Here is an 18,189-nt window from a genome sequence, read left to right on the forward strand (position 1 = left end):
TCCCCCCAGCCGCCCGGCCCTCTCATCTCCCCAGCTCCAACTCCAGCCAAGCTGTGACCCTGCATGGGAGGGGAGCCAGCACACACACCACTCTCTGTTTTAAAGGCACGGCTTTGAACTTTTGACTGGAGCTGGATGGGAGGGAGAGGGATAACACATGCTTTTTTCCCTAGGGTGGGCCTCCGATGGCTGCTACCTCAGGCTGGCTGACAGGGCCTCATCCATGACCCCGTAAGAGGCTAATGAAAAGAATGAAAAGAGCGAGGGAGAGAATCAGAGATGGGATTGGCTGGGGGGTGGATGCTGGGAATGTGGAGTGGGGAAGTTTCATTAAAACTGTTGACAAGTGTCAAGTGAAGCACTCGGGCTCAAGTTCAGCGGGCAAAAAGAGAGCTTGTTGTTTTCGAGTTTGCTAACCACTAGTTATGAATATGCTAGTGAGACTGGATGCTCATTGAGCGACACTGTAAGTGCATGCTCAAGATTTGGGGGAACAAAATGTAAGTTTAAGAACTGACCATATCGGTCACCTGCTAAACTGAATATATGGGGGGAGGACATGTTCCCCTAAAGTCATCTGTTGTAGTTAGAACTCTTGATAAGCATCTCAATCTAAGTTAAGGATCACTTTACATCACAAAACCAAACTAAGGTCAGCAGCAGTACAAGAGATGATGAAATACATGCTCTCGTGTTGTTTTATTTATTCCTTGGGTATCTTCTGGAATGCTAATCAACCCAAAATGTGTTTCTTTAGCTCAACAGGAAGAGCAGAGTGCAAACAAGATCATGGATTCCCAGAGAACACATATATATCTTGAATGCTCTATTAGTTGCTTTGGATAAAAGCCACATGTTCTGTCAGTATTAAAAGACTCATAACAACTTATTGATGAAATCACTTACAAAAATTTACCACAGCAACCAGAGTTTCAGATAAAATACTTTAGCCACTACAGGTTTTCTGTAACCTGATCTCCTAACATGATCTCCTTTAAAAGGGTAAGAAGATTGGCAAATCTGTTCTTTTGTTTCATTTATATTATTGCTTGTTTTTTATTTTTATTTGTTATCTTGTATCAAATAGTTCATATGGCGCTTTGGTTGAAATCATAGTTGGGAAGTTTTGATTGTTTGGCAGAGACACTGACATCTACTGGTCAGCATTGGAAGTGATTACATTTTTGAAAATAAGCTGTAGTTCAAAGGTTTGGGGTCAGTAAGACTTTTTGTAAGAAATCGTTTTATTCAGCATGAATGCATTAAACTGATCAGTTTAAAGTGACAGTAAAGTAAACCAATCAGCATATCAGAATGATTTCTGAAAGATCGTGTGACAGAAGAAAAATTCAGCATTACAGGAATAAATTACATTATATATTACAAAGGAAGAGTTATTTTAAAGTGTAATAAAATTTCACAACATTACTGTTTTTACTGTACTGTGATGAAATGTAGTCTTAGTGAATATAAGAGATTAAAAAACATTTTTAAAAATGGCAGTGTATGTTTCCAACTTAAAAACAGCATTACAAACTGTCCCCATCAGTTTCTATGGCAGGTTATGGTCTTCATCATAGTGGACTAGTTGAATGGTACAATTTCAATAGAAAGCAACTAGACTTTTTTGGCATTAGGTTGAGATTTGCAACACCGCCTATGTGAAACATCTTGATCTCTGCAGTCTCGCTTCGGAGGGCCTCACGCCCTTGACCATGTCCGACCATGTCCAAGTACTTGTGCTTCAGATTTATCCTGCCTTCTTATTCCTGTCGCCTCGGAAGTCGCTCTCGGGCATTTTTCTTTGGTGTCCATTGATTTGTGTGCTCTGACAGGGGCATTCGTTTCTTCTCAAAGTAAATTATGCAAATGAAATGTCTCATTCTGTATGCAGAAGTGGGCGTGCATATGGTCCATTCACAGGGGGATGAGATTCCCACAGCGATCAGCAGTCTAGTGACGTCCCGTATGGGTGGGAACCCCCAGAAATAGACAACTGATGTACAGCATCAGAAATCAAGACCAGTTGCTTTCAGCTGAATTTATCTGACACTTACAGTATATTAACTTACTGTATATCATCTGAAATACTTAATTAAATTACTACTGGTATTTATTTATTTATTTATTCATTCATTACTTAATTTGATAACTCTACTCAAAGATAGTTCTGCTGACTGGTCAGTATATACTTTATACTATCTACTATTTTTAAGAAAATAGTATGTTAAGTATGTATTATGTAAACATTTTAAAGGAATAGTTCACCCAAAAATGAACATTTGGTGAAAATGTACTCCATACAAGATAAGTTTGTTTTTCTCTGCAGTGAATGGGTGCCGTCAGAATGAGGGTCCAAACAGCTGATAAAAACATCACAATAATGCACAAGTAATCCATATGACTCCAGTCTATAAAAGTAACATCTTGTAAAGTGAAAAGCTGTGTGTTTGTAAGAAACAAATCTATCATTAAGGTGTTTTAACTTTTAATAGTCACTTCTAAACAAAATACCAGTCCATAATGATGATTCCTCCAGTGAAAAAGTGCATCCCTTGTCAACACAATCCACTGACATATTTGTTTAGAACTGTTCCTTTTTCCCTTTTAACAGTGCTTGATCTGTGCATATTTCTCACCTGATTCAGACAAGACAACTTTTCACAGGACAAAGCAATATTACGGATAGATGACTTACAGTATATTTTACCTGAAAGCAAAGATTTGAAGTTAAAAACTTCTGAATTATAGATTTGTTTACAATCATTTTTATCATCTGTTTGGACTCTCATTCTGACGGCACCCATTCACTGCAGAGGATCCACTGGTTAGCAAGTAATGCTAAATTGCTAAGATTCTCCAAATCTGTTCTGATGAAGAAACAAACTCATCTACATCTTGAGGAAGAGTATATTTTCAGCAATTTTTCATTTTTGAAAAAATTGTTGCTTTCATTTTTTCCCCCAATGTTTTCATTATTGTCTTAAAACAGCTTTATTCTTACCAGATCAAACTATAAATCGAGATTTCAGTATTTGATAGATTAGATCAGGTTTTCAGGGTCACTGAATCCTCCACTAGGTGGCGCAATTGCACCAGTGCTAGTGTAATTTATATAAATGGCCCTGTGTCTGTAGCATTATGTCCAGTAGGGTATTCTCATTAACTGTCTTTGAGTTTATGATTGTATGTTACACTGTCATAGGCATTTCCATAAATTATGCAATGCATATTATCATATCGAGCTGATACAACATGCAGTCTTAAAAATGAATGATTAAGTTGATGAATGAACAAATTAGGGTAAGAATGAATGATTCACACTGCCATAATCAATGTCTTATGAGTTTCCAAATCAATCCCGTGGGTGAGTGAGCAGAATAATGGGAAATTACGATGCTGCAGTCTTTTTTTTCCAGAAGAATCCTCCGCTTCAGTGCTTAATTCATCAATAAGGAATAATTTATGTGCAAGCTTAATGGGTCAGTAGCTTCTTTTAGAAAGCTGGCTGAAGTGGATAGTGGGAAATCTAGAACATGATACACCTAATCTGATTCCTGAAATTATGTTGAACCTCTTGCAGAGTCATAGCTACATGCCTTAAACATGTCTAATGTAGTATCGATTTCAAACATGACTGTCATATGACTGTGAATATCAGCCTGCACAAGAACATTTCAAGATCATATTTCACATTCAAAAGTAAGAACACATTTTTCTTTTCATGACAATTAAGCATGTTTCCCCACAGTTCCCATGGTTGTAATGGAAATAAATCAGTATTGTAATGCACAAAGTACTAACTGTACTTTAATTGTATTTATTAAATTAGTTTTTACATGTTTAGATTTAAATTATTTAATGCCTAATACAGTAAATAGGGTATTCTCTCTACTGCATTTTATATGTAAAAACGTCCTTTTTTTCATTTATTAATTTTTTATCATTGCCATTTATTTTGCCTTTTTCCTTTTGTTTAGCTACTTCATCGTGTTTGTTTTGTATGTTATAAGCCAATATTCTCTGACCCAGCTTGTTTTCCATAAGATACTGATATCTCTCTTCTTCTCATTGTAATGCTAAACAAATAGCACAGATGGCCAGCAAACTCCCCTTTGTAAATGGATGATCTTCTCAGGCCGTCATCGCATCCCTGCTCTATAATTACTTTTAGCCAGTAGCAAGTGGGAAGAAATAGACGAGTACACTGTAATAACCAATGTGAGGGAGTAATCTTGTGCATAATCAACTGCATAAATCAGCTGCCTCATTGATTCGGATGGCAGAATGTGTGTCCGCCGCTCAGCCTGGCATTGTTGTGCCAATGTGAAGCCCATCTTTACCATTTAACACATAACTCTGACTTTCCTCCGACCCCTGCAGCCACCGCTATCATAAATAACGCGCCTCTCCGCACACACATGCAATATTATTTGCATTTGTCACAGCATGACACGGAGTCCATTCCCCTAAAAGTCATGGTTGGCTGTGCAAAATGAACTGACTGTCAGGCCTCACGGAGAGACGTTATTTATTGCGCATGCATAGGTGTGTTTTCCTTCCAGGGTAAATCTCCAGGGAACAAAAGCAAGGTCTCCCTTTGGGTATGGAGCTGAAAAAGCTGTGAGAACGTTCTCTGAAGGAAATGACATCGTAATGGCTATTTTCAGTTGTCTCTCTGGGTGTTTAGTTGCAATGTAGGCCTACCTTACTGTAAGAGAGACCTTCACACCACAGTCACCCACACGAGCGTATTTATGATTAATATTGCTAGTAGCGGGTGACTAATAGGCATTTTGCATGTAAATTTATTGCAGTGGAGCCATTTCGTGTTGGCGCGGAATCGTTACACGACTCGTGGGGATTTTATCTTCATCTCTTGAGGGCCGTTAATTCCAAAAGGACGATAACTATAACTATAAAGTTCCCAGAATAAATTTGTTATAATTCTATGAGAATGGTGAAGTCCACACTTGGAATCACTTTTTTTCCAGCTGATTAATGATAAAACATTGACAGCCAATCAGAATCCACCAGAGCCCGAGCATTTAAAGCACCATATAGTATAACTGCAATGTGTGCTAATAATAAGCATAACGTTATAGTCAGTTGCTGTGGACGCTATTGTAGTTATCGCTGTAGTTATGTTTACAGATATCGGTCTTAAGACTTGTTCACACCAACAACAATATTAGCATCTGCACTAAAGGCCTGTTTACACCAAATAGGATAACTATAAAGATATAGTTCTAAAAATCGTTCTTAATATTAAAAAGCTATAACGATAAAGGCACAGAGAGAAATGATATCGTTGCTTTCAGAACGATTGTTTTCAGCTGATGAACAACAAAAACATTGACAGCTAATCAGAATCCTGTTTTAACGAGCTAGAGAATTTAAAGCGGCAGACGAGTGCACACTTAGAAAAAAACACAATATTGTCTGCTGGTGTGGACGCTAATATAGTTATTGTTCTTTCTGAAATCGTAAGAGGGAGATGCAGTTATGCCATCTGCTGCTTTCATTGCTTGAGCTCTTGAAAGCAGGATGAATGCTGATTGGCTGTCAATGTTTTTGACGTTCATCAGCTGGAAAAAAAATGTTCTATCTGTCACTCTTCTGCCTCATAGAAAAAGAATGATTAAGCTTTAAAGTTATTGTTATGATCCTTGGAGTAAACATTAACTGGACTGGCTCATGCTTTAATCTTAGAGCCCATGACCCTAACCTGTTTCCGCAAACGTTAAGAAATCCTGCTATTTCTAGAAAAAAAGAAAGAAAATGCAGCAAGTAACTTATATAACAAATGTGTTTTTGCTTTAGACCCATTTAGTGACCTCTGCATGAAACACTGCACAGTTTCATTTCATAAATAAATGTTTCCTACTTTATAGGAAATGCAGTTCAGTTAGCCAAGCTTTTTATTTATTTTTTTTTTTTATTTCGCATTTGATGTGGTTTGGTCTTAATGAAGACAGCCAGGTTTTTTACATAATTGGAATTGATGGGATTATTTGAAAGTGCTTCTTCGGAATTTTCATTAGGAACTCAATTTATAAGAGAATTCTACATGCACCAAAAATCTTATTAATTGTCTTTTCTCATGGATAGCTACAGCAAAGCAAGACTTCTTCGTGGAGTTTGAGGAAGGATCATTCTGAGGGTGTTCTGATTCACCAGACGCTGAACAAAAGGCAATTCTGTGGAGTGGAGTTAGCTCTACACCCCCATGTGAATTACTGCGCCTGTCCTCTGTCCTTTTGTATTCGAGCTGGGAACAGAAAGTCATAAATTTTGTGAATTTACAGCATCCAATTAAACAAGGAAAGGTGGGAAAAGCTTTATAGACTGCCAAAAATGAAAAAGGCTCACTGCAACAGAATTTAAATGTTGATGAGAAAGTTTGAAAACAAGATGAGATGGGGGAAAAAACAGTATTGGTGTCAAAACTGCATCCTTAAATCAAGATTAATTTACTTGAGAAGTACTTTTGTATAACCTAATTAATGCAAACCTCATAAAATTCAGTTTGATTTATGCTTGAAACAAGAAAAAAGAAACACTTGTCAGTCTTATGCAATTTGCTTCTGTTTTAAGGATATTCAGATAGCTCTACTATAAATAAGACAGAAATGCTTTGAGGAAATAATCTTTTACAGCGTATTGCATGTACGGAATATTTTCTTCTAGCCTGAGCACTACAGTATATATAAAACCCCAGCAAAAGATGAGAGACGAAGGGAATGTCACATCAATGAATTTTCTTTGAGAGCTTTACAGAGATTTTGCATCCTCCTTATTTTGTTCAGGAAACAAAGGTCCTTATCCAGCTCAGACTGAATAAATCATGTAAAAGCAACAGTTCAGTTATATAATATGAAGATAAATTGAAACAAAGGTGTTTGCAGTTAAATTCGTTGTCTTAATTCCTCAAATGCTGAATTAATCGGTTTCTCTGATTGTGTTCTGTCAACAAAGCTGTTTTTAGAACAATGTTTTAAAGACAAACTATAGTGCTGTGACATGCAGCTGATTCTTATTTTTACCCCGTTCAGGAAGCGGAGGCATGTATTTACCACGGCACACTCAGACATCTACAGAAAATACAGTTATCTCATTCAAACCATGTCTGCCCACTGGGGGAAAGAAGCAACAGCTAAATATCCATGCCGTTTCATTGTTTATATGTGACAGCAGTGAGCATTAGATAAGATAAGAGTGTGTATGTATGAGCAAGAGAGCAAGAAGGAGAGAAAGACAGTTTGTTTTAGGAAGAGAGTGAGAAAAACACAATGATTACATTGCCATGGATTGTCACACTTTATTTTAAGGTCCAGTTCTCGCTATTAACAAATCATTAACTACGACTTTTGCCTCAATAATTTGCTGCTTATTAATAGTTAGTAAGCTAGTTGTTAAGTTTAGGTATTGGGTAGGATTAGGGATGTAGAATATGGTCATGCAGAATATGTGCTTTATAAGTACTAATAAACAACCAATATTTGAATAATAGGCAGCATGCTAAAAAACAACTAGATAATAGTGAGAATTGGTCCATATACTAAAGTGTTACCATATTCCATATTTTGACATGTATCCAAGTGAAAGGGCTTCTTGAATGAGAGAAGAAATGTAGGGCGGGACTTCATTTTGTCCACTGGGAACTGATTGGATCATTGCTGGAGGAGAGAGGTTATTGCACCAGAGAAGAGATGTCATTACAAGGGAGAGGGGAAGTCATGTTGAATAAAGATTACAAGGGCACATGAATTAATAAAAAATAATGATGTGCGTGGATAAATCATTTATAATAAACATATTCCATAAAAACAAGAAATTTCCATTTTTGATCCCAGCAAAGTGGCTTACTGGCGTCATAGTGTTTTAAATATCCACAAGTGCTGATGTATGCGGGTATACGTGTGGTGGCTGGATGCCAATGCCAGGACGGGTGAGTAGGAGTCCTTGCTGTGTTGTCAGCACAGAGAAATGCGTGGAACGTGTGTACAGAGTGTTCCCTGGCAGCACCCGCACATTCTGAGCTGTGCGGGCCGAGGCAGCTGGGACTATTATTAGGCCTTGAGTAAATCTGATGCTGCCCTGGCCATGTTTGGTACCACAGGACTGACAACGGTACTGGGTTTCTCTTTCCACCACGGAGGTGAGGACACACACGGGGCTGGATGTTTATGATATAATATGTAAACTGCCGAACACATATTTTAAATGTTTTGCATTGATTTGTTTAGGTTATTAGCTTTGCAAATAGTATATACTTGTCAAGACCGCACCAAGAGTTCTGTACACCATTGGTCCCTTATCATAGACAAAAATGGATAAACATGTGGGGCTGCAGAGAGCTGCAGTGATGGCATACAGTATTTTTGTAAACAGAGATTGCCAACCCGGACAATTTTTCCACTGGGTTTTCGAATTATTGCAGAAAGTAAGCTCTGTGACCAACAAAAGTTTATGACTCATGTACGTTTGGTTCTTCATGATAATCTTAAAGACTTGACGATTGATTTTTGAAGCCTAAATACAATGCTAAATGTAGGTTATAAACGAACCACACCACAGTCACTCAACCTCGCCATCACTAAAACTCTTCCAAAAACTCTTTCAGTTTTTATTTAAAAAACATGTTAAAATAGTTTGCAAGAGTGCGATTGTAAACAAGATGAGGCTGTGAAAGCAGACTATTTAGTAGATGAGTTTCCTGTTCGGCGTGATGATATTTAATGTCCCAACAACCTCGGTAGGCCCATTTAGCAACTTGTTAGCCTTTTTTAAGCTTTAAAAATTACAACAGGGTATTACTGATGTATATTATGTTGTAAAATGTGAAACTTTATTTCAGGAATTTAACCAAAAACCAAAAACCTCCACTGATTTCAGGACTTGTTTCCAGGTTTTGGCCTGCACAAATACATCATCCTGCAGCACTCAATTGGTTTTTGTTCAAGAAACTATTGCCCAGACACCTTCATCTTAATATTATTCATTATTACCTTACTCTTGATTTAGCAAATGCTTTCTTCATTCTATCTACAGTTATTTATGGTAACTTTATAACTATATTCCTCTCGAAGCAACCAAAGGAGTTGAAATATCAAAATTGTATAGTTCATCAGTCACCCATTTTGGGTCACCAGTACCAATTTTTTGAAGGCAAAATGGTTTGCACCTGCAGTGTTTGGGTTATCAACCCAGATCTTTCATCGTTAAGTCAACATAACCTACTGAATCACTATGGTGGCTCAATGACAAACCATAAGTGGTTTGACTTCCGCTCACTTCCAACAGAAATTACTTTAGAGGATTCCCATTTTATTTCATTTTAGCCCAGTACAACACCTGGGCGAATTATTAAATGCAATCATCCTTCTCTGCTTCAAAACCAGCTCAAAAACACACAAACCAAACCTTCTTAGTCCACCAGCACATAGATCTTACAATATGCATTATATCAAGCAAATGAAATAAAACACAATCCACACTCAAACACCAAATTAGAGTTATGAAGCACTTTTATCACTGAAAGATGTGATAATTATATTTTTCATCCTAAAAAAAATTTACTCCAAATGCAATTGATAGTACTTCTGACAAATGTACATGCTCGCATGAAATTTAGTCATATCAGTGGCCTAAAACAAGCCGTTTTATGCTGCACAACACACTTTCATGGTGGCCATGTTGGCATCACCTCAAACATCTCATGAACACTCTGGGTGCTCCAGAGCTGATGGAGGCAGTAGAGAGGTTAAGAAGACAAATAAGAGCTGGAGAAACAAGCATAAAATACTTAGTATATCTTTAAAAGTAGCCATTGCTGCATCTGAAATCACATGCTTTCTGAGTAGGTACTTCCTTTTTATAAGTAATTACTTTCAGAGACAGTTAAAAAGGTGTGTTCTACATAAATGAGTGTGGTATGAATGTAGTCCAGACGTACTACATTCATCATGTTGTCATTGTCACATGACCTAACATCGTCAGTTGCATCGCTTGACTGCCATTCGTAAATCCTCTCCCGTGGCCTCATGAAATAGTAAATCTATGCGCACTTCAGAAGCTCACTGGAAATAGTATAGGTCAGCCAGGCACTTTTTGCTGTGTTATGAAAATCAGACATTCACTGTTCACTTTTTTTTTGTTTGTTTTTTGTTTTTTCACCAACTATATAGGGTATAGCATGCAATTTCGAGAGCAGCCAATGTTCAGAATTGAACACTAGCTTACGGTTTACAATACACTGTATACTGCACAGTGTGCACGTAATAGTGTGTAAAACAGTACATATTATTGAAGAGTAAATGTTTCAAAAACATTTTAACCTAATAGGTTTACATTATTAATACAGTGTAAATAGGTGTTTAAAATACCTACACTTTTCACAAATTACATTTTGAAATTTTTGGAATAAAATTAAATTCATAGCATTTGAACATTTTACAGTATTTTTTCTAGACACTCACAATTAAGTAATATTTCACACTTCAAAATGTAATTTTTCTAAATAATTTATAAAATTACATATGTTTCTACAAGATGCACAATAAAATGCTCACAAGTGATATTTACAGTGATGTTTTTATATAATTGAAAGCTATAATCCAATTTTGAGACTAAAATTCTGGTAAAAACAATGAAATCTATACATAACAGGCAGCTGAAGGTAGGAAAAAGTGATTTTCAATACATTTTAATGTCACGTTCATATAGCAAATGTTAGTTTTAATAAAAATTAAAGCCTTAGGATATAAAAGTGCTGAAAGATGAAGAAACACCTCAAAATTGCTACTGATTCCCTGGTTTCTAGAAATACTTTATTCAATGGATTTTGCTTTGCTGGCAGAGGAAAAACCACCCTGAGGAGAGATGTGCACTTCCCATTCCACTGCTTCAGTGTGTGTGTGTGTGTGTGTGTGTGTGTGTGTGTGTGTGTGTGTTTGTTTGTGTGTGTTTGTTTGTGTGTGTGTGTGTGTGTGTGTGTGTGTGTGTGTGTGTGTGAGCACGTGCCTGTGCATGTTGACATCACACCACGTCACATGCCACCTTCTCCCAGGCCGATCGCTCCATGCATTAATCTCATAGTTAAAAGACAAACAGATTAAAGTGGAACTGGAGGTTTGAGCTCTTGAGAGGATCCCAGGGCAATATCCTGTTCCGATGAATCTGAAAGGATAAGTATCCCGGAGAATCGCACTACACGTTGGCACGCAACCTACCAGCCATCTGTCATGAAGAGCACCTCAGCAGCCCCGCGCATTACCACGTACATTCTCTCTGTTTTTCATTTCAGAGCCGCCTGAGGGGAAATGAAAGAGGGTCCAAAAAGGACAAGCTGTTCCTGGGACAGGAATTAGAGACGCCACACAGTGAAAAAGTGCCATATGTACAGATTTCAGGCCCCACTCATGGAAATTCTCCATATTAAAAAATAAATAAATAAAAACAGTCAAATAACAAACATAATAAAAACAGAGATTGTAATTAATAACATTTACTTTTAGTAAACATTGTCTATTTAAAATCAATCATTGAAATTATTTTCAAAATTACTGCAACAATATGTAAAATTATTGAATGTGTCTTAAAATTGTATGATTTCGGCAACTGATAATTCACACACAAAATACATTATGGTTGGCACATATGTCAATGTATTCTGGGTATTTTTATTTATTTTTTTCAATTTTCTTGTATTTGTTCATGTTTTGGTTTTTTAAACTTTTGACAGATGAATTCGCAGTAAAATATCATTATATTTGATATCATTCAAAATTTCAGAATTTTGCACTGACCTTTGACCTCAGCACCAAACTACATGGAAAGTGTTTACTTCTTCCTTTTCAATGTTAATAACCCTGTTTATTTATTATTTTTATTGTAAAATTTTTAATAGCTGTAAACTCTAAATTAGGTTATTATAACTTACTGGTTCCAATTTATAATAAGTAATGTAGGCCTATAAACTAACATCAACTTAAAATGACCAATATTTGTTACAGTATTTATTAATCATTACTAAAATTATTTAATAAAAATTCAACTGTTGTTCATTGTTAATTCATGTTAGCTCATGTCCATAAAATAATATTAACCGATACAACTTTCGATTTTATTAAATTTAAAATAAAGTATCATTAAAGTAACATTAACTAAGATTAATAAATGCTTTCAAAGTATTTTTAATCATTAGTTAATGAAACTATTTTTCGAAGGTTCTTGTCAATCAGTAGCCCTAACTTCGCAGGGTTACTATAGTTAACTAAAACTGAAACTAAAGCAATTAAAAATATTGTTACTTAAAATAAAATAAACGTTAGCTTTAACTAAAATGAAAATGGAAAACATAAAAATAAAAACTGAAATTGTTCCTAAAAACCGTAAAAGTATCTCTGCCGTTATTTCTGAAAATGTTTAACTACAAACATATTTTGAATCCGTGCATAAATGAGTTCTCCTGTTTCCTGCCGTGACATTGTAATTCACACTGTACATCTTTACGCCATCAATTCACCAAAGTACGGTATGCAGTATTTGAGCAGCACACACGCAGCCCTCGAAACGCGGCTCAAAAATAGCATTGCATTTATTTGAAGTGTTCGTCTTAGACTCCGCCAGAGCCATTAAGACTATCAGACTCCAATTACAGGGCAAGTTTCCATAACCAGCAGCACACAAGAATACAGGACAAATCCAGCCCAGCTGAAGCGTTCCTCCTCCAAGTTGCGTCACCATGACAACCGGCGAGCATTTGGTTTCATTACTTCTGATTTCTCCAGTCAGTGTAAACTCGGGTCGGGTTAGCACTTAGCAAGCGATATCCTGAGCAAAAGCTCATTAGCGGCGTGTTTTACCACAGTTGAGAGGTATGGCAGAGAGCAGCTGTTAGGTGAACCCTGCTGCGTTATTAATACCAGGAAACAGTGACACGCACCCACGTAAAACATGGTGCTGGAGCCACGTGGCATGTCGTTTTTCTTTGCCGTTTATTGCTCCAGAATATATCACATTTGTTCATTGCTGTAATATGGCAACCGCAAAGCTGCTGCCCTTTCATTGCGTCCTTGAGCAAGACACTCAACATCAGTTTACTGCAGGGCAGGGTGACCGTCCCTTATTAGGCTGATGATACACGGGGCAACTTTTTGAGCAATGTTGCTTGGGCACTTTCCCATTGAGAATGGGTGCCCCGTGTATCATGAGCCTTACAGTATACTTCATTAACATAGGCCTACTTAAATGTCTTTTTTTTTTTTTTACTTTAATCAAGCAGGCTACTAATTGACTAGCCTACTTATTACACTTTTACTACAGAAAACGTTTTATGATTTATTCACTCATGTTTCAGATTTGCATGACTTTCTTCCTCTGTGGAACATGAAAGAATATATTTTCAGGTTGCTCTTTTCTCTTTTGTTTCAAAAACAAACGCAAAAGCACTATAAAACTAGTCCATACAACTTGTCCGCTATATTTTGAAGCCATACGATAGCTTTGCGTGAGAAATAGACAGACCCATGGTCAAAAGTAGCAACTTCAGTTCCAGTCGTTACTGAAATTTTTGAGCACTGTTGAGTGGATTCTTAAACACCACTGATTATAGCCAGTAGAGTACATTATTGAAGTCGGTACTTTTGGCAACACTATTATGTCGTTTATGCATTGAAATCACTTTAAATTTCTATTGTGTCACCTGATTTTTACCAGTAAACAGAATAAAACTAAGAAAAAAGTTTGGTGTTTTGGTGGAGTGAAACAAAATAGTGAAAAGGTTGTTTTTATATATATATATGTGTGTGTGTGTGTGTGTGTGTGTGTGTATATATATATATATATATATATACAGTGCCCTCCAAAAGTATTGGAACAGTAAAGACAAAATTGATCTGTTGGCTGTGGAGTCAAGACATTTACAAATATGATTAAAAGATGAATATGAGACAAAATTACAGAATGTCACATTTTATTATTGGGTAATTCAACACAGATATTTTACCAGCTAAGAAGTTCAGCACTTTTAGAGTTTCATCCCTCTATCTGATGTGAGCATAAGTATTGGAACAGTTGCCTCACAGGTCTTTTTAAGTGATCAGCTGTGTCCTGTTGCATTAATAATTCAGATATTAAAAGCAGGGAATGTGTCGTATCAGTTATATCCATTACTTCTGCATTCTGAATCTTGCATTCGATGATGACACACACAAACCAGGATGAAGATGAGGGAGCTGACTCTGAGAGAAAAGCAAGCAATTTGGATGCTAAAAGAAAAGAGGAAGTCAGTTAGAGCTATAGCAAAAAGAAAGGGCATGGAGAAATCAAGAGTTTGGAAACCACCAGTGACACCAGCAACCAACAATGACCTGATCGGCTGAGAAAACAACAGTAGTTGATGACAGACAAATCATAAAAGCTGTGAAAATGAACCCTAAAAGACGTGTCTGTAAAATCACCAACAACTTCCAGAAAGCTGGGGTGATGCTCTGACAATCTACTGTCCTCAGGAGACTTTGACACAGAATAACAGAGGCTACACAGCAAGATACAAACCTCTGACCAGCTCCAAAAATAGAAAGGCAAGATTAGAGTTTGCAAAAAAGCACAAAGGTGAGCCAGAAGAGTTTTGGAACTGTGTTTATAGACTGATGAGACAAAGATGAACTTTTATCTAAGTGATGGGAAAGCAAAATGTGGAGAAAAAGAGAACTGCAATGATCCCAAGCATACAGCCTCATCTGTAAAGCATGGTGGAGGTATGGTGGAGGTGGTGTCATGGCATGGGCATGCATGGATGTCTCTGGAACAGTCCCTCTCAACTTAATGTATGACTTAATGTATGATAACAGTAGCAGAATGAATTTAGAAGGGTACAAAACCATCTTGCCTACCAATATTCAAGAAAATGCCACCAGATTCATTGGGAAGTGCTTCGTATTGCATCAGGACAATGACCCAAAACACCCTGCCAGTTCAGTCAAGGAGTTTATCAGGGCAAAGAAATGGAAAGTCTTAGATTGCCCAAGTCAATCTCCAGATTTAAATCCGATTGAACATGAATTTCACCAGCTGAAGAGGAGAGTAAAGGCAGAAACTCCCCAAAACAAGCAACAGTTGGAATTGGCTGCATTAAAGGCTGGGAAAAGTATTTCAAAGGATGAGACCAAGAGTCTGGTGATGTCTATGGGTCACAGACTCACTGCTGTGATTGTGCGCAAGGGATCTGCAACTAAATAATAGCTTTTAATCTTTTATATCTGCCTTATGTTCAACTGTCCCAATACTTATGCTCACATCAATGAGTGGGATTAACTCTAAAAGTGCTGTTCTTTTTATTTGGTAATACATGTATGTGTTGAAACAGCTAATAATAAAATGTTACATTCTGTAGTTTTGTCTCATATTCATCTTTTCATCATATTTGTAAATGTCTTGACTCCACAGCCAACAGAACAATTTTGTCTTTACTGTTCCAATACTTATGGAGGGCACTGTATATATATATATATATATATATATGTGTGTGTGTGTGTGTATACGTATATATACTGTAAGTTTATAAAAAAAATGAATAATCTAAGAAGAACAGTATTTTTTAATAACCTGTTTTAATAAAGATATTTTTTTGCTCATTTTTAAAACAAGAACGTGTATTAGGATACTAAAGCGGGTTCATTCAGATGACCCTACTGATGACTTTTGACTTGAATTTTGACTTTTGAACATTGTGAGGCCATGATCATGTTTTTGCTTTTGCCAATAGTGTGGTGAACGCTTATCAAAAGGTCTCTCTCTGTCACTGTGTCTTTCAGATCCATTGAAATGCGATGCAGAGATAACCACACATTGCCTTGACAATGCCTGCTTGTTTGCTTTGAGTGTTGGGCAGTTTGCCCGCAGGACCTCTGTTTCTGACCTCACCCCTCACACACACACACACACACACACATCACAACAATGCCAATGGCCCGTATGTAAGTGGGCTGCCACAGAGGAAGGGGTGCCTTTGTCAACACATTTCCAGAACAGACCTCATTTTAGTGGGTTTTGTGTAAGAGTGTACAGAACAACCCGTTATGGCCCATTTAGAATTGTGTGCCTCATGTATCCTGAAATGTCCTTTTCTTCGTGGTTAAATTAACTTGAAAAACTTAATTTGCATTCACAAAACTTTTTGCATACTGAAACAGGTCAAAAAAGACCATCTGCAAGTCTCTATGATGTTCTGGTCATTAGATATAGAGATCTTTTCAGTCAGTTTATTGTCAACCTGGCAAGAACTAAGAAAGAGGAAGAGTTTTACTATCAGGACAGTAATGATTAGAAGTAATACCAACAATATCTATAAAAAAACCTCATGCTGTAAAACTAAAGGAGAAGCACTATTCATTTACACTTTTTTTATTATAGTTAATTGTATTCAGATTTTGAATCTCGATTAATAGCCAATGTCTTGTGAAAAAAGTGTTAAATAATAATAATTATAATAATCATAATCGATGCAAATTGGATGTACGTAATAATTTAATCAGCACAAACAGGCTTCGATCGCCCTCCCAATGAAACCATAAAACTAAAACCAGAGAGTGTGAAATGATAAATATAAAACCGTGAAGTGTGAAACATTAAATAAAACCAGAGAGTGTGAAAAGTAAAAATAAAACCAGGGAGTGAGAAAAATAGACGGGTATTCCTTACAGATTGTTATTCTCTCTGGTTCTGTTTTCTATTATACGGTGAGGACAGTTACTTGCCACAAATTAAAACCTGTTTATTAACCAGAAAAGAGGCCAATTAAACTATAGACTATGTCCTCATTTCACATTTTATTTGGGACATTTTTTGCTTGAAAAATCAGGTGGGTGTAAAATCTTGTTTCATTAATGCCTAAGGTAAAAAAAAATTGTAAAGTGTGTTTGTGTGTGTGTGTGTATGTGTGCGCGTTTTTGTGACATATGAGGACACAAATTTGTATAATGACATGGGTTTGACATAGGTATTACAAGGAGAAGGTGACTTATGAGGACATTTCCTCTTGTCCATATATTTCAAAAGACTTATAAATCATACAGAATGAGTTTTTTTGAGAAAGTAAAAATGCACAAAGTTTCCTGTAAGGGGTAGGTTTAGGTGTAGGGCGATAGAAAATATGGTTTGTACAGTATAAAAACCATTACGCCTATGGAATATCCCCACAATTCACAAAAACAAATGTGTGTGTGTGTGTTTGTATATATTCCTTTAAAAATATACACTCCTAATGTATAAATATAAAGACACACAAACACAGACAAACACATATGTACATGTGTGTGCGTATGTGTTTATCATTCCGTTTATATATATATATATATATATATATATACATACACTCACACATACGTATATTGTATATACTATATATACAGTGTATGTATATATTATATAAATTAGTTACTTGCTATATATAATGCCATATACCTGTATATGTAATAAATACAAATAAATATAAATATATAAATAAATATATATATATTCTATAAACTATATATATTTCTTTAAATGTGTGCATGTGTATGTGTGTGTGTTGCTTCATAGATTTTATTTTTTATCATTATTCTGTTTTCACTTTAATTTTATTTCAAGTTTTAGTAATTTTGTTTTTCAATATTTAATTATACATTTTGTGTTTATAGTTTTGTCTTTGTAGTTTTATTTGTCATTGCTATTTACCAATTATTAGTTTTAGTTTATTTAGTTTTAGTTATTTTAATATTTTAGTTTAAGTTAAACTGCATGAGAATGAGAAATGTTATAATGTTAACTGAAATAAAAATAAGTTTAGGGCTTTTTATATTTTATTTTCAGTTAATGTTTATTTTATTCCAAGCAATGAAAATGTTTAGTTTTAACTAACTACAACAACCCTGATATTGTTACGAATCCGGTTCGTGGCCTTCCGTCTGACTGCCACAAGAGGTCACCTCTCCATCATATTGACTCTCACACCACACGGACTGTTACATGTCACTCCGGACTACAGTTTCCTACAGTTCCCATCATCCATTGCACTGATTACACACACACACACAGCTGCATCCAATCAGATACGCTTTATAAGCCCTGGACTTCCTCTTTCAGATCGCCAAGTATTGTTTAGCAATAGCTACTCTACAGAGCCAGTTCTACTGCCATAGTTTA

General features: G+C 36.2%; 1 protein-coding gene across 1 annotated transcript in view; it reads right to left on the minus strand.

Moving 5' to 3' along the window:
• rsad1 (radical S-adenosyl methionine domain containing 1) overlaps positions 1–18,189 on the minus strand; it is a 54,346-nt gene that overhangs the window by 29,881 nt on the left and 6,276 nt on the right. The gene's annotated exons all lie outside the window — the stretch shown is intronic.

The sequence above is a fragment of the Onychostoma macrolepis genome, chromosome 03 (assembly GCF_012432095.1).
Source record: "Onychostoma macrolepis isolate SWU-2019 chromosome 03, ASM1243209v1, whole genome shotgun sequence".
In the NCBI taxonomy this organism is placed as follows: domain Eukaryota; kingdom Metazoa; phylum Chordata; class Actinopteri; order Cypriniformes; family Cyprinidae; genus Onychostoma; species Onychostoma macrolepis.